Genomic DNA, 14,078 nt, shown 5'->3' with positions numbered 1-14,078 from the left:
GCATACTGCTAATAGTCATCACATATCTGAAGTTGGCACCCAGATACCATTTACCCAAACTTATCATAGACACGATAAACCTAGGTATGGGGTGGGGCAGGGTGGGTTGTCTCTTCATAGACACTGCCTCCAGTAACTGAGGTCTGATGTACTGGAAATCTATTCCATTCTCAGATAAGTCACATGTCCTTTTATGGAGCAAGCCGTATTGGGTTCAGTGGACAAGATCTGATCTCTATCTTATTCCCAACTTGTTGTAGAACTATTTTCCAGGTAGTGCCAGATGCTAGACTGCTGGTTGGGATACAAATGACATTCATTTTCTAAGGAACAGGGATATGGGAAGAAACCAGAGTTGACAATGGTGGCCAAAATAGGCCTCTACTCTATGGAGGTAGAGAAAAGTCTCTATCAGAAATGACTTGGGCTATTTATTTATTTGTTTGTTTGTTTTTATGAGTATGTGCATGTGTTCTGTGACTGTATACTATGTATTTTTGGGTACATGCAAATTGGATCCCTTGGAGGTAGAGTTATAATTGGTTCTAAGCTGCCTACTGTGAGTGCTGAGAGCCAAACTCAGGTGCTTTGATAGAGTGGCAAGAGTGAGCATTCTCTCCAATGCTGAACTGTGTTATTTTAAGGAACAAAAGAAGGGTGTAATTCCTTAGTTATTTTCTTATTGTGACACCTATAACATGGACACAACACTATAAAATGCAGTTTAAACAATAACACACATTTATTTTCCATTTACATCACTTGAGGAAAAGAATGACCTAACATATTTGGAATCCTTTCGTCCTTCTCCTCAGATGCAGCCACTATCTTACATTTTGTGTTGATTGCTGATTTGGGGATTCAGTACACCTGTTTGAAGACTTAGAGAAATTGAGATAAAAGAAGGAAAGAAATTCTGACATTTGTAAGAATGTATACTAACCTAAATAAGACTTCGCTAGGTGAAACAAGCAGATACAGAAAGAAGACTGCTTCATGACCTCACTTCAGGATCATTCTTCATAGAATTTGAAATGGTCAAACTCATAGAAACAGAAACTAAAATGGTGATCCCAGAGGCTGAATGTGAGGAACAGAGATGTTGCTGAAAGGGTGGGAGATTCAGTAAATGCACAAAAGGAAGGAAGAAAAAGATAATAATAACTGTGTAATTGGCTTAGCTTTGGTGATAATTTTACAAAGTATGTGTGAATACATCAAGCTGCAGACCTTAAGTCAGAGTCACGTTTTTCTTATATTACCTCAGTAAAGGGGGTAAACGTTTTAAAATGTAATCAATTCTTCTGGCTCCTCATAGCAATAAAAGACAACATTAACATTGTGAATAAATTTGTACTGATATATTTGAAATTTTAAACGATATGAAAAAATTCCTTAAGAGACAAAACCTGTAAAAGCTGACAGAGAAAATTAATATATGAAGTTATATATTTAATAAGGAAATAATTATTTTACTAAAACCTTTTTACAAATGAATTAATTTGTAGAATAAATTAAATTAATATTGCACAAAGTGTCAGAGAAAGATAGGAAAATAGTAAACATTTTGGCTCCATGAAGCTAACATAACCTCCAATCTATAACTTTCCAAATATATAAAAAAATAAAAAATTAAAACCCTCTTATCATGTAATCTATAGATGCAAAATCTTTGGCAAATTAAAAACACCAGTATAGAGTTCCTATTGCTCTAACAAAACACTGTAAACATAAACCATCTAGCATAATGGATCCCTTGTCAACCTCACACACAAACACATCACTATCCAGTTGGAACCTTTCCTTTCTCATTTGTCCCCAAGATATCATGCTACAATTAATTTCACAGAACAAAACCTAGCTACTTCTAAAAGTCTCAGTCTTTGTACAAAATCACATCTAAAGTTTTTTTAAAAATCCAAAGCATCTTTCAAAGTCCAAAGCCTCTACAAAATACCCAAAGGCATTCTAACATATCTAAAATCTCTAAACTACTCAAAGTTTCTGAAAATTTTTCAAAGTCTGAAATTTCAAAGTCTGTTTAAAAATTCAAAGTTTCTCAACTGTGGTTACTGTAAACTCCTTAAAGAACCACTAAACACTTCCATATTCCAAAGGGAAGAACCAAGGCAAGGTTATAACCAAGTCAAAGAAAAAGCAAAGTTCAACAGTATAAAAAAAATTGGTGCCCAATGCCTAAGATCTAGTTAGGATCTTCTGGGCTCCAAAGGGCTCCATTCATAGATCTCTTATTCATAACACAATTAACTTTTCTCTCTAGATCAGGCTGGCTCTATTCACACATATTGCTGCCACTGGTGGATATCCCATCCTACTGACATCTTCAAAATGCTTTGGTCTCTGCCCGAAACTGGGATTCACTGTCACTAACAACTTCTTCTGTATTCTGACAGTGGTTCATAGTACCAATCCTCTATTTTTCAATGTGACCCTTTCAATCCTGGGTCTTTCACTGCCACTGATGCTACACCTTCACCAATGGCCTCTCCTGATCTCCTGTCAAGGATTTTAGCTCTGCCAAACAGTGCTTAGCCTCAGATACTCTCCATGACCTCTTCATATTTTAAAAACTAGTACTCCCTGGGTGACTCATCCACTGCCAAGTTCAGGTGTCAGCATGACGTAAAGCTTTGACTCCCCGCTGGGACACAGTTTCTTTGTGCTAAACTTGAAAAAAATATCCTAAGTAAGATTGTTACGAAAAATAACTGTTATAGGAAAGAATTCCAGTGCAAGACTACAATATTATAATATGCAATTCCTAAATATATCACCTTAGACAATTTCAAGATTTATTCTGATCTGAGGAAGACTGAGAAAAAAGCACAGAGTAACCTTCTGTGTTCCCTGTAATTGATTAAAAACCCAGGACACCAGTCTTCAGGCAGCTACACTGTCTTTGCCAGGACAAATGGTGGAGTGTCCATAGCCAAGTCACCATGCATCTGGTAACACCATGTTGAGTCCTAACCATCTTTGATATTTCCTGAAGTTAAATGTTTAGATTTCTAGGAAATGATTTTGTTCAATAGGTTCTTTTTGCTTGTTTTTTAAATAGATTAGTAAAGCAGAGAAGACTGGACATATCTAGGCAGAAATAGAGTTCCCACATACTTTGCCTTAAGTTTCCTCTACTAAAATTATATTGTGGAGAATAAGTAGGCTATAGGAATACCATATTGAAGAGAGTGCAGTAGAGTTATAACAATCTGGTTTTTGATTAATGAAGTACTTTGAGTTTTACTCCTGTTTACAAGATGTTGGCTGTGTGCTTGTATACATTACCAGCATATTAAAAAATAATCCTGGTCAACTTGGATAGCTATGTGTAACAAAATGAAGCTTGATCCTTATCTCTTAGCCTATGCAAAAGTCACCATCAAAGGGGCTCAAGGACCTAAACATTAGACATAACTCCTTGAAATTGATAGAGGATAAAGTAAGGAATATACTCGAACATCTACACAGAAAAGGATTTTCTGAACAGAAATCCAACAGCACTGGTACTAAGAGAAACAATTAACAAATGCTCAGGAAACTAAAGTAGCATTTAGTCAGCAAAGATAGCATCATTTAAGTCAAGCGGAAGCCAACTGATTTATTTTATTTTTATTTTTAAAATTAAATTAGAAATAAGGTTGCTTCACATGTCAATCCCAGCTCCCTCTCCCTCTCATGCCCATCCTCCCACACCCTCCCACCAACCCCCTATGTCCCCTCCCCCAATCCCCACTCCTTTGCCCAGGGAGGGTGAGGCCCTCCATGGGGGGGTATCCATAGTCTGTCATTTCATCCAGGGCAGGGCCTAGGCCCTCCCCTCCCCCAAGAATCCAGGCTGAGAGAGTATCTCTCATTGTGGGATGAGCACTCAAAGTCCATTTTTTTTTATTTTTAAATTTAAATTTAGATTAGAAACAAGGTTGCTTCACAAGACAGTTCCAGGTCTCTCTCCCTTTCCCTCCCCTCCTCCCGTGCCCTCCTCCCAACCCCCCCCATTATCCCCTCATTTCCCCAGGGAGGGTGAGGCCCTCCATGGGGGTGTCCATAGTCTGTCATTTCATCCATTTCATCCAGGGCAGGGCCTAGACCCTCCCCTAAGAGTTCAGGGTGAGAATGCATCTCACATTGTTGCATGGGAGTCCAAAGTCCATATTTATACTCGGGATGAGTACTGATTTACTGCCCAAGGCTCAATAGATTACCTAGGCCTCCTCACTGACACCCACATTCAGGGGGTCTTGATCAGTCCCATGCTGGATTCCCAGGCTGATGCCTGGGATTCAAGAGTTAACCTTTGTCAGATCAGCTGTTTCTGGGGGGTGAAACCAGCCCAGTCTTAATCCCTTTGGTCATCAGTCTTCCCTCTCTGTTACTGGCTTTCTTGAGTTCAGCTCAGTGCTTAGCCATGGGAGTGTGCCTCTTCTTCGATCAGCCACTGAATGAAGTTTCTGTTTCCCAGACTCTCTGGCCATGGGATTGTAGGCTGGCACTCCCCAGATCTACGTCTAAAAATCCATATATGAGAAAGTACATGCCATGTTTCTCTTTTTGTGACTGTGTTACCTCACTCAGGATGGTTTCTTCTAGTGTCATCCATTTGCCTGCAAATCTCAGGATTCCATTGCTTTTTTCTGCTGAATAGTACTCCATTGTGTAAACATACCACATTTTCTCTATCCACTCTTCGGTTGAGGGGCATCTAGGTTGCTTCCAAGTTCTGGCTATTACAAATAATGCTGCTATGAACATAGTGGAACAGACATCCTTATTGTATGAATGGGCATCTTTTGGATATATGCCTAAGAGTGGAGTGGCTGGGTCTTGTGGTAGGTTTATTCCCATTTTTCTGAGGAATCTCCATACTGATTTCCAAAGTGGCTGAACCAGTTGGTACTCTCACCAGCAATGGAGAATTGTTCCTCTTTTACCACATCCTCTCCAGCATAAATTGTCTTTGGTGTTTTTGATTTTAGCCATTCTGACAGGAGTGAGATGGTATCTCAGAGTTGTTTTGATTTGCATTTCCCGGATGGCTAAGGATGTTGAGCACTTTCTCAAGTGCCTCTCGGCCATTTTAACTCCTCTGTTGAGAATTCTGCAGCCCACTTTTTAATTGGATCCTTTGGTGTTTTTGGAGACTTGCTTCTTGAGTTCTTTGTAAATTTTGGAGATCAACTCTCTGTCAGATGTGGAATTAGTGAATTTTTTCCCATTCTGTGGGCTGCCTTTTTGTCTTGTTGACTGTGTCCTTTGCCTTACAGAAGCTTCTCAGTTTCAGGAGGTCCCATTTATTAATTGTTGATCTCACTGTCTGTGCTAGTGGTGTTTTGACCAGAAAGCTGTCTTCTGTACAAATTTGTTCAAGGGTACCACCCACTTTCTCTTCTAAGATGGTCAAATTCCATTTGTATGCCAGGGATAAATACTGATCTACTACCCAAGGTCCCATAGATTGCCTAGGCCAAATATATATCTGATAGTGGGATAGTATCTAGAACATACAAAGAACTCAAAAGCTAAGCATCAAGAAAACAATCAGTTCAATTTTTAAACTATACATAAGGATAACAATGCTCCTACAAGATACCACAGGCTAATAAAGAAAAGTTTCAGAACCAAGAGTGGGTTGATATTTTGGTGTTACCAGTTAGTAAGATCCTACCAACCTCCAAACATTACAGACTATTGCCAATGTTACTGGCTACCCTCCAGAATGTAATAGTTAAGATTCTATTGTTGAAGACACCACAAATCTTTTAAAGACAAGCATAAATAACAAATATCTGTCAGATATCAAGGCTCAACATAAAATTCTTAATAGAGGAAATCCAAAATATACAGAATGGAATCTAGTACTCTGTGAATATCCAAGGACCTAACAATTTACCTTTAGTTAGAAATTCCACTAAATACAGATGCACTGAATAATACAAAATTGCCAATTTTCTCAGGAAAGATTGAATGCAATATAAAAAACCCATGAAACCTGTAATGGTGAGCCTACAGTCCGAGCACTTGGTAGGCTGAGAAAGAAGGACTGCTCTAATTTGCAATCTAGCCAACGATTCATAGTTGTATTGTAGGACATCCAGGGCTATAGAATGAGACACTTTCTTTCCAAAAAAAAAAAGGAAATGGAAGAAAGGAAAAGCAACAAAATATTACAATAGTTCTGTAATAAAATAAAATTTGGTACATAAATAACAGCAATAGTGCCTTGGCATATAAATTTCTAGCAATAGCGCCTGCACTGGAAAAACAGGGTTGAACAGAAAAGGACAATTAAACCTGTTTGTAATTCAGAACTCAGAATTGTGCCATAGACAAGAATGTAATGAAGAGAAGACACTTAAAATGGCCATGCTATATTGATAATATTGAATTTTCTCACCCAAGTTCGGGTCCTACAGTTGTATCAAACTCAAAGCCAAGGAGTTATGCCAGGGGTGCATCTTGGTGTGCACAATTCAATAAAAAGTTAAACAAATATCATATTAAATGAATTTAAAGAAATCTAATGGATTAAAGCTCAACATCACTGTAATTCAGAAATAACTGTAAATGTTTAAATATCCACAGACTGGATGAAATTTGAACTCATATATTCTTATAGGCAATTGAACTAAACTTTATGAGAATCTGGTGTCCTAATATTGTGATGGATGCCCAGATGAATTTTCATAGTCCTTTAATTCAAGGCATTTGTAGTGTTGAAGAGAGCACAAATCCATTAGTGTCATTAAAAGACCTAATATAATAAAAGGCATCTGATAAGTAAAATAAACCACTATCGGATCTTCTATTCAAGGGTAGAAAGAGAGAAAGCCTCTGGGTGTTATAAACCACACTGATAGCTTGGTGAAATCTCAACAGCTAAAGGCAAAGCAACTCAGTAAATTTAAGCTTGCTTATTTCTGTTCTCATATAATTTATTATCAGAGATAATAGTTGATAGCATCACATTTTCTTGCAGTTTTGACAAATGTCACCCCCTTTTCCCCATCCCACTTATATGTTTCAGATTTATAACACCTCCTATTGAACCTCTATAATTGTATACACAGAATGGAACTTTTCTCCTGAGATATCCTTCCTAGTATATTTAGGCCAGGTTGAATTACTCTTTATCCCTTCAGAGTGTTCCTACTTGTCCAAACTTATACCAGGTCAGTAAGATTGTATATACCACATTGTACCCAGTTCCATATCTTTAACCATTTAAGTGACCAGCCATAGTAACCGATCAATTGAAATTATAAATATGCAGCATTTTGATCACTGTAGCTCTCAAAGTCGATTATATGTTAAGGTTTATATAATTTTATTGTCTGACTTTGATGTATAGCAAAATTACATCACTCCAACCTCCAGGGAGCCACTATGGCTTTAAACTGGGACTGCCTGAATTCTGCCTCTGATGATGACATCTACTTCCTTTATTCTTGACTCTTTCTGAGTGGACTTAATTCCAGTCCTTGGATATTTGTCATCTTAGTTATGGTTATGATGTACAATATCCCCTACTGGCACATGTGTATAAATATCTGGGCTGGTATGTTGTTTGGAGAGGCTGTGCCACCTTCAAAACTGGGCACAGATGCCTGATATAGGCCACAAGAGGTGGACTGTATTGTTCTTTTTTCCTGTTTAAAATGACATATCTTTTACTCATACAAGCATGAGTTAACCATTTCATTAATGTCATGAGGAATAAGAGGTCAATGTTTTTATTTGATACAATTAACAGATCCTGACTCATAAATGACTGTCTGTTAAATTAGCCATTGGGGATCTTCTTGGTGTGAACCAGCATGTCCTCATTATATTTATCACATTTGATGCAAGATTTAAAAAAAAAGCATGAACCAACAATTCCCTTTCAATACACACAAAGGCTGAATCAGAATGAGGCATCATATTCATAGACTGCTGTGGTTGCGTGGCTCTTGGAAAAGGCCCTGCACTTCAGCAGCATGCTTGGCTTAGAAAGACTGCCAGTGTCTAATTCAAAATATTTTGAAGGGGGATACTTGGTGAGAGAGAATTTGCTTGGCATGCACAGGGTCTTATGTTTGATCTTCAGCACTGCCAAAGTAGCAATAAAACAAAGTGTTTGCCAAAATATTCTGAGCACTCTAATTCAAATACCTTGTTTTGTAAATCCATAAACAGAGAACCAGAAAGACAGAAGGCTTGCCCCACAGCCAACAAGCAGGCTCAAAATACTATGACTCTTGACTCAAAACAATACTCCCCTGAAACTGAGAGTCCAAATCTACTCTTACAATTTGCTTTCTGATTATTTTCCCATTTTTATCCTGAAAGGGAAAAATTAAGAAGCTGTGATAATTCATTTCAGATTTTTATTTCAGAATGGAAACACCTTTGTGCCACGTGGTTCATAAACCTCCTGGATCATTGAAAAGGGAATGCCTTTAATCTCAGTCAACTCAATCAACATATTTTGTGAGCAACTAAGCTTTAAATCATGTTTCCTTCTGCAGTTTGTATTCAGCTATATGAACAGATAAGCTGGACCTAAAGTTTAAACAGGCATAACAATTACTTTTATCATTAATTCGGCGACTTAACAAATATACTTTGCAAATCCTCAGTGATATTACCGTTTGGGTTTGGGTGATAGAGCAATGAACAAGAAAGCTATGTTCCCAATTTCCTAGATACTTTAAGCCATACATGGAGGTCATACATAGATAAGACATGAATAACGGACAAAAATAGCTGTGGTAAATACTATAAATGAAACGATTGTGATGCTGCAATGAGTGTCAAATTGAAATAATGTTTTGTATGATCATGTATGATTTGTACAATGCAATTTCAGTAAGAGCTGCTGGTGTTATGGATGCTGCAGAATTAGTGCAACGAGAACTTTCTGGCAGATGACAGTGAAATATCGTTTTCAAACAAAGTTTATACCAAGGCTATTTTCTGAAAGATGGAAGAGCAAAGTCTCTAAGAAGTGATGTTTGTTCCTCCAATTTGCCCAAGGCACCAAGGAAACTAATAAAGGTCCTGTGTAGCAGAAGGAAGCTTTTAGATGCCCGTCAGGTGAGACCACTTGCATAGAGCAACACGTCCACTGAGGGTAGATCAGCTGGTCATTTGGAGAAATGAGTGAGAAGACCACAGCTTTTCTCTGTCTTCTTGTGTGGCATTGTATTGTGACAAATCACGATGCTTTTCATAAAGGAACATGACTTCCATCACACTTTGTTCTTTGAATACTTTTTGTTCCATCTAATGAAGACATAATCACCCTTTCCCCTCCAGCACACAGTTACAGGGGTTTTCATCAAGGTTAGGAATGTAATCTTGGGCTGCAGTAATTGAATTGACTAACCTTATTAACAAGATGGACTGAATATCTTGTAATTTGACCTATAATGGATCAATAAGAGACCCTCCATTTGGTGTATTCATCCCTTCTCTCTTCCTCCCTCCTGTGCACCAGGTACTATACATTCAACTATCTAAAAGAGTTAGTACACCTTACTCTTAATGCCATTGTGACAATGATAACTACTAACATTTGGAAATACTGATTAAAATGTCAAGGAGTATGTAAAGAGATTTGATAACCTTAACTGCTTAAACTTTACATTAATCTAGACCAGGTATTTTACTGAATGTATAGATGAATTAGAGGCTTATTTTACCATGCTATATAGTTTTTCATTGAGTTGACACAGTAGAGACATCTGGGAAGAGGGAACCTCAATTAAGAAAATGCCTCCATCAGATTGCAAGTCTGCAGGGCATTTTCTTGATTGTTTATTTAGGTGGTGGAACCCAGGCCACTGTGGGAAGCACCATCCCTAGGTCCTGAGCTGTATGAGGAAGCAAGCAGAGTAATTCAGTAGCCAATACTCTCCTTGCCTCTGCTTCACTTCCTGCTTTTAGGTTCCTGCCTTGCGTTTCTACCTTGACTTCCCCTGATGGACTATAACAAACAAGTCAATTAAATCATTTCTTTTCCAAGTTGCTTTCCGTCTTGTTATCTTGTCACAGCAACAGAAAGCCAACTAGTGCATATATCAAAGAGGTGTTTTAGTTTTAACTCAAGTATCCAGGCTACAGAAGCCATACTCAACATTTAATGATACCTTATCCATAGAAAGGCTTTAGGGGACATTCTCCATCCTGAGAATCAGAATGGTGTGGTGATGGTAGACTTTGTTACGTGAAAATTCCCACTCCAGGTTCTCTTTACAATGCTAAGAGAACACATCCCAGCCTTTTGGAATTACCTTGTACTCCCCTGTACTTATTTGCATAGGCTAAACACCTTCTTGATTATAGAAAGAAGTCTCCATATTCCTTATTTCTTAGAATGAAACATTTCTCATAATCTCCTAGAAGAGTCTTACGTGCAAGGAAAGGAAAATGCAGGGCAAGCCTAAAAGTTTCTTAATGCATCTAAGCCCTCACTTCCTACAGAATTCTAGTGTAATTCCTTAACCACCTGAAGCATAAGAGGGAAAGAAAATCAAGTAACCAGAAAGCAATTTTTCCCTTCTCAGAGATTACCAAAAAATTGCTAGAATGCCTAAACTATTGTGTGGCTGATGATTACAGAACTTTGTAGACCTCAAGTAAAAGAAAAATTTATATCATGCCATTAATATGATAAAAATACAATTCAAAGCCAAGAGAGTATTTAGACATGTCATTTTATTAAACATCATAAACTGCTGTGTTATAGGCACAGCGGAACCAATAAAGCATTAATATAGCATCATGCAATAGCCAAGAGCAGAATAACAGCCAGTTTTGATCAAGAACAGGTGTGAGCACAGAGCAAAAATCAAATTGTCCAATTAATGAGAACACAGTTATACACTCTTGTCTATCACTAGGTAATGAATCATTGTATCCCAGTGGGGAAAACTATAATAATTCCATTAAAAAATGCTCAGTGATTGCACAACACTCTGTAGTAAATCTTTTGTCAGCCTCATCTTGGTACCTCTGTCCCTAGGCTAACTGGTGTTCTATGTGTCCAGCCCCAAATCAATGTCCAGGAAGGAATATTTCAGTGAGCAGATTAATGGTTCACACATCAGACTGTATAACACCAGGAAGTCAGTGGCTCATGCTGACTGGTGTAATGGGGCAAGCACAGGAAATTACAGTGGAACTGGATAGATGTTCAAAGGAAGCCAAGGAAAATTAATAGTCACTCCAGAAAATATGCATCCAGACATTTTCAGTCTTTTAAATTAGCATTGGAATTTATTTTCCCAGACAAATGTACTCCCTGAGTCTCTATGGCTGAAACTTCCTCTCCATCTCAGCTAAACTCCAAAACAAGCAAGCCCAGCAAAATCACACTTGAAAAATCTAGAATGTAAAATATGGAAGCTGGGCATGGTCTCTGTGTCTGCAATCAAGGCACTTCTGAGTCTGTGAAAGGAGAGCAGCAGTGTTTAAAGCCAGACTAGGCTTCATAGTGAGTGCATTGCCAGCCCGCTTGTCGGTCTGTGTGTGTGTTTGTGTGAGTGAGTGTGTGTGTGTGTGCACGCACGTGCGCATATATGTCTGTGTGTGTTTGCAAAGTAAAATAAAGCAGAAGTGCCAAAATGAAAATAACTGAAATAACATATAAATGAGTTTCTTTTTCTCTTGAATTTATAGTATTCACTCAGTTTTCCATTTCTACAACTGTAAATCTAATGTGATTGCTTAAATGCTGCCCACACTCTGGGACACATCTTTACCTGACTTGAGGGACATATATGAATATTCAATTACTCACTAGTTCAATAGCAAGGACAGTCTTACTACTGACTTTTTTCATGTTGTTGCTATATGAGTCGGGATAGTCCTAAATAGCCAGGATGTCCTGTCAAACTCAGGATCCTCCTTCCTCAGTCTTCTAAGAGACATATTCTAGGCAGGCTACCATTACCAGATTTCTACTCAGTCTCTTTTTAAAACTGTATTAACAAGTTCAATATCCGACTCTTCTTATGCCACCCAATTATAATTATTGAGTTGACACACACCATAAACACCTGTGTAAAGTGGCTTGATGTCTGTCTCTGAGCTTTAATTTCTTCCAATATTTATCCTAAATCATCCTATGCCATCATCTTCTTTGTGGGTACCTATTTATGCAATGTGTGACTTGACCTGTGAAGGTTTTCCTTCCTAGCATTAACAGTCTTCTTGCTTTTCATTGAAATTCTTGTCCTCTCCTTTCAAATACTCACAGAGCGCCTATTCTGAATGGAGTCTAGAGAGAGAAAAGGGAAAAACAATCCTCAACCTGAAAACCCAGGGTAGTTGGCATTTGAATAAATATCAACTTCACCCCTAATTAACCAATCCATAGTCCCTAGTCTATGTCTATCCAGCTGGAAGGAACCAAGCTGAGACTCTACAAGGATACAAAATATACCATTTAAAGCTGAAGCCCACAGTGTAGCAGGCCCTTATACCCACTGTTGTCTGTATTGCTAACTGATTTGACTTGAATTGGTTAGTTTCACAATATCATAACTAACATGGTCACATTTCTGTTAACATCTACATTAAGGAACATGGCTTATCATTTTGTTAATGGATGCTCATGCTTGACCCCAAAAATTGTGTGTGTGTGTACATGCACACTTGCATGTTTTTGTGTATGGAGAGGGGAACATCTGTGAAAGTATTGAAGCCAGAGGTTGGCATGCAGGGTGTCTTTCTAGCATTCTCCACCATCTTGTTTGAAACAGGGTCTCTTATTGAACCTGGTGATGAGAACAGAAGATATAAAATGCCCAGTCATATCAGAGAGAGGATGCTGAAAGTGAAACAGTGGTAGGTGTGGTCTTGTTGTAGGAAGTGTGCAACTGTGGGGATGGGCTTTGAGGTCTCATACATGTTCAAGCCATGCCCTGTGGGACTGTTCACTTTCTGTTGCCTGTAGATCAAGATGTAGAACTCTCAGCCACCTCTCTAGCACCATGTATGCCTATATATTGTCATGCCTCCCACCATGAAAATTATAGATTAAACCTCTGAAACTCTAAGCCAACCAAAATTAAATGTTTTCCTTTATAAGAGTTGCCATGGTCATGGCATTTCCTCACAAAAGAAACCCTAAGGCATAGTCTCACAACATTTTTATAGTAACCAAACAATGCAATGCATAAGCGATTACACTTAAAAACTACACTGTCAGAAACATCAGGCAGGGGGATTTGCTAAGCAAGGAAATCAGCCACAGCTATCAAATGATAACATGATATTTTTAGCCTTTCTTTGTGTTGGTGAAAGCTAGGTGTCCATCTGTAGGATGTTGAGTTCTCTTAAGCTCCTATTCATGAATCCATAGTAAATTCTCTTCAAGCCCTCACCTTCTCTTTTCTAAGATTTTTTTTCCTTCAAACTCATAAGAACCTAGAGGCTACTGGCTAATTGCATATTTTGTGTGATTTTGATTATCAGGCAACCATGCTCCTTAGATAAAACCTACCTGAGGAGCAAGAGAAAGTGTAGATCAAATTCAAATGTACCTCCTGTGTCATGGTTGTTCACCAGTTAGTAAGACGGGCTAACCAGTGAGCTAAATTACTGACATGTCCTGGCTTGCCTGGCTTTTTATATGAGTGCTAGGAATACAAACCACAGGTGTTCATGCTTGGAAAGAAAGTACTTTGCCCCTACACTGTCTTTCCAGTCTCTTGGATGGTTCTTTATTTAAATCAGAATATTTTACTTTGAATTGTGCCACAGCCTCTGTTAAGTGAAATTTTGCAGGTTTCTATGCAGCTGTTCAAATGGCATGGTTTCACTCAGTAGCCCAGCAACAAGATATAGGTTTTTTTCTGATTAACAGCACATAAATTACAGTTAAACTGAGAAAATATGTTCCTTTTTAACTGAAATGTAAGCACCACTCATTTCCTTAGTTTTATTCCTTGCTGTGAGTATTTGCCACCATTTTTCTGGCCATTTACAGACTATGGCTTAGGTAAGGAAACTATCAAATAAAAAACAACCCAGTGTAATATATAATACAAATTTCACACCCATATATATTATAT

Source organism: Mesocricetus auratus, unplaced genomic scaffold, assembly GCF_017639785.1.
Source record: "Mesocricetus auratus isolate SY011 unplaced genomic scaffold, BCM_Maur_2.0 Super-Scaffold_100026, whole genome shotgun sequence".
NCBI lineage: Eukaryota > Metazoa > Chordata > Mammalia > Rodentia > Cricetidae > Mesocricetus > Mesocricetus auratus.
This window is presented reverse-complemented; position numbering follows the sequence as displayed.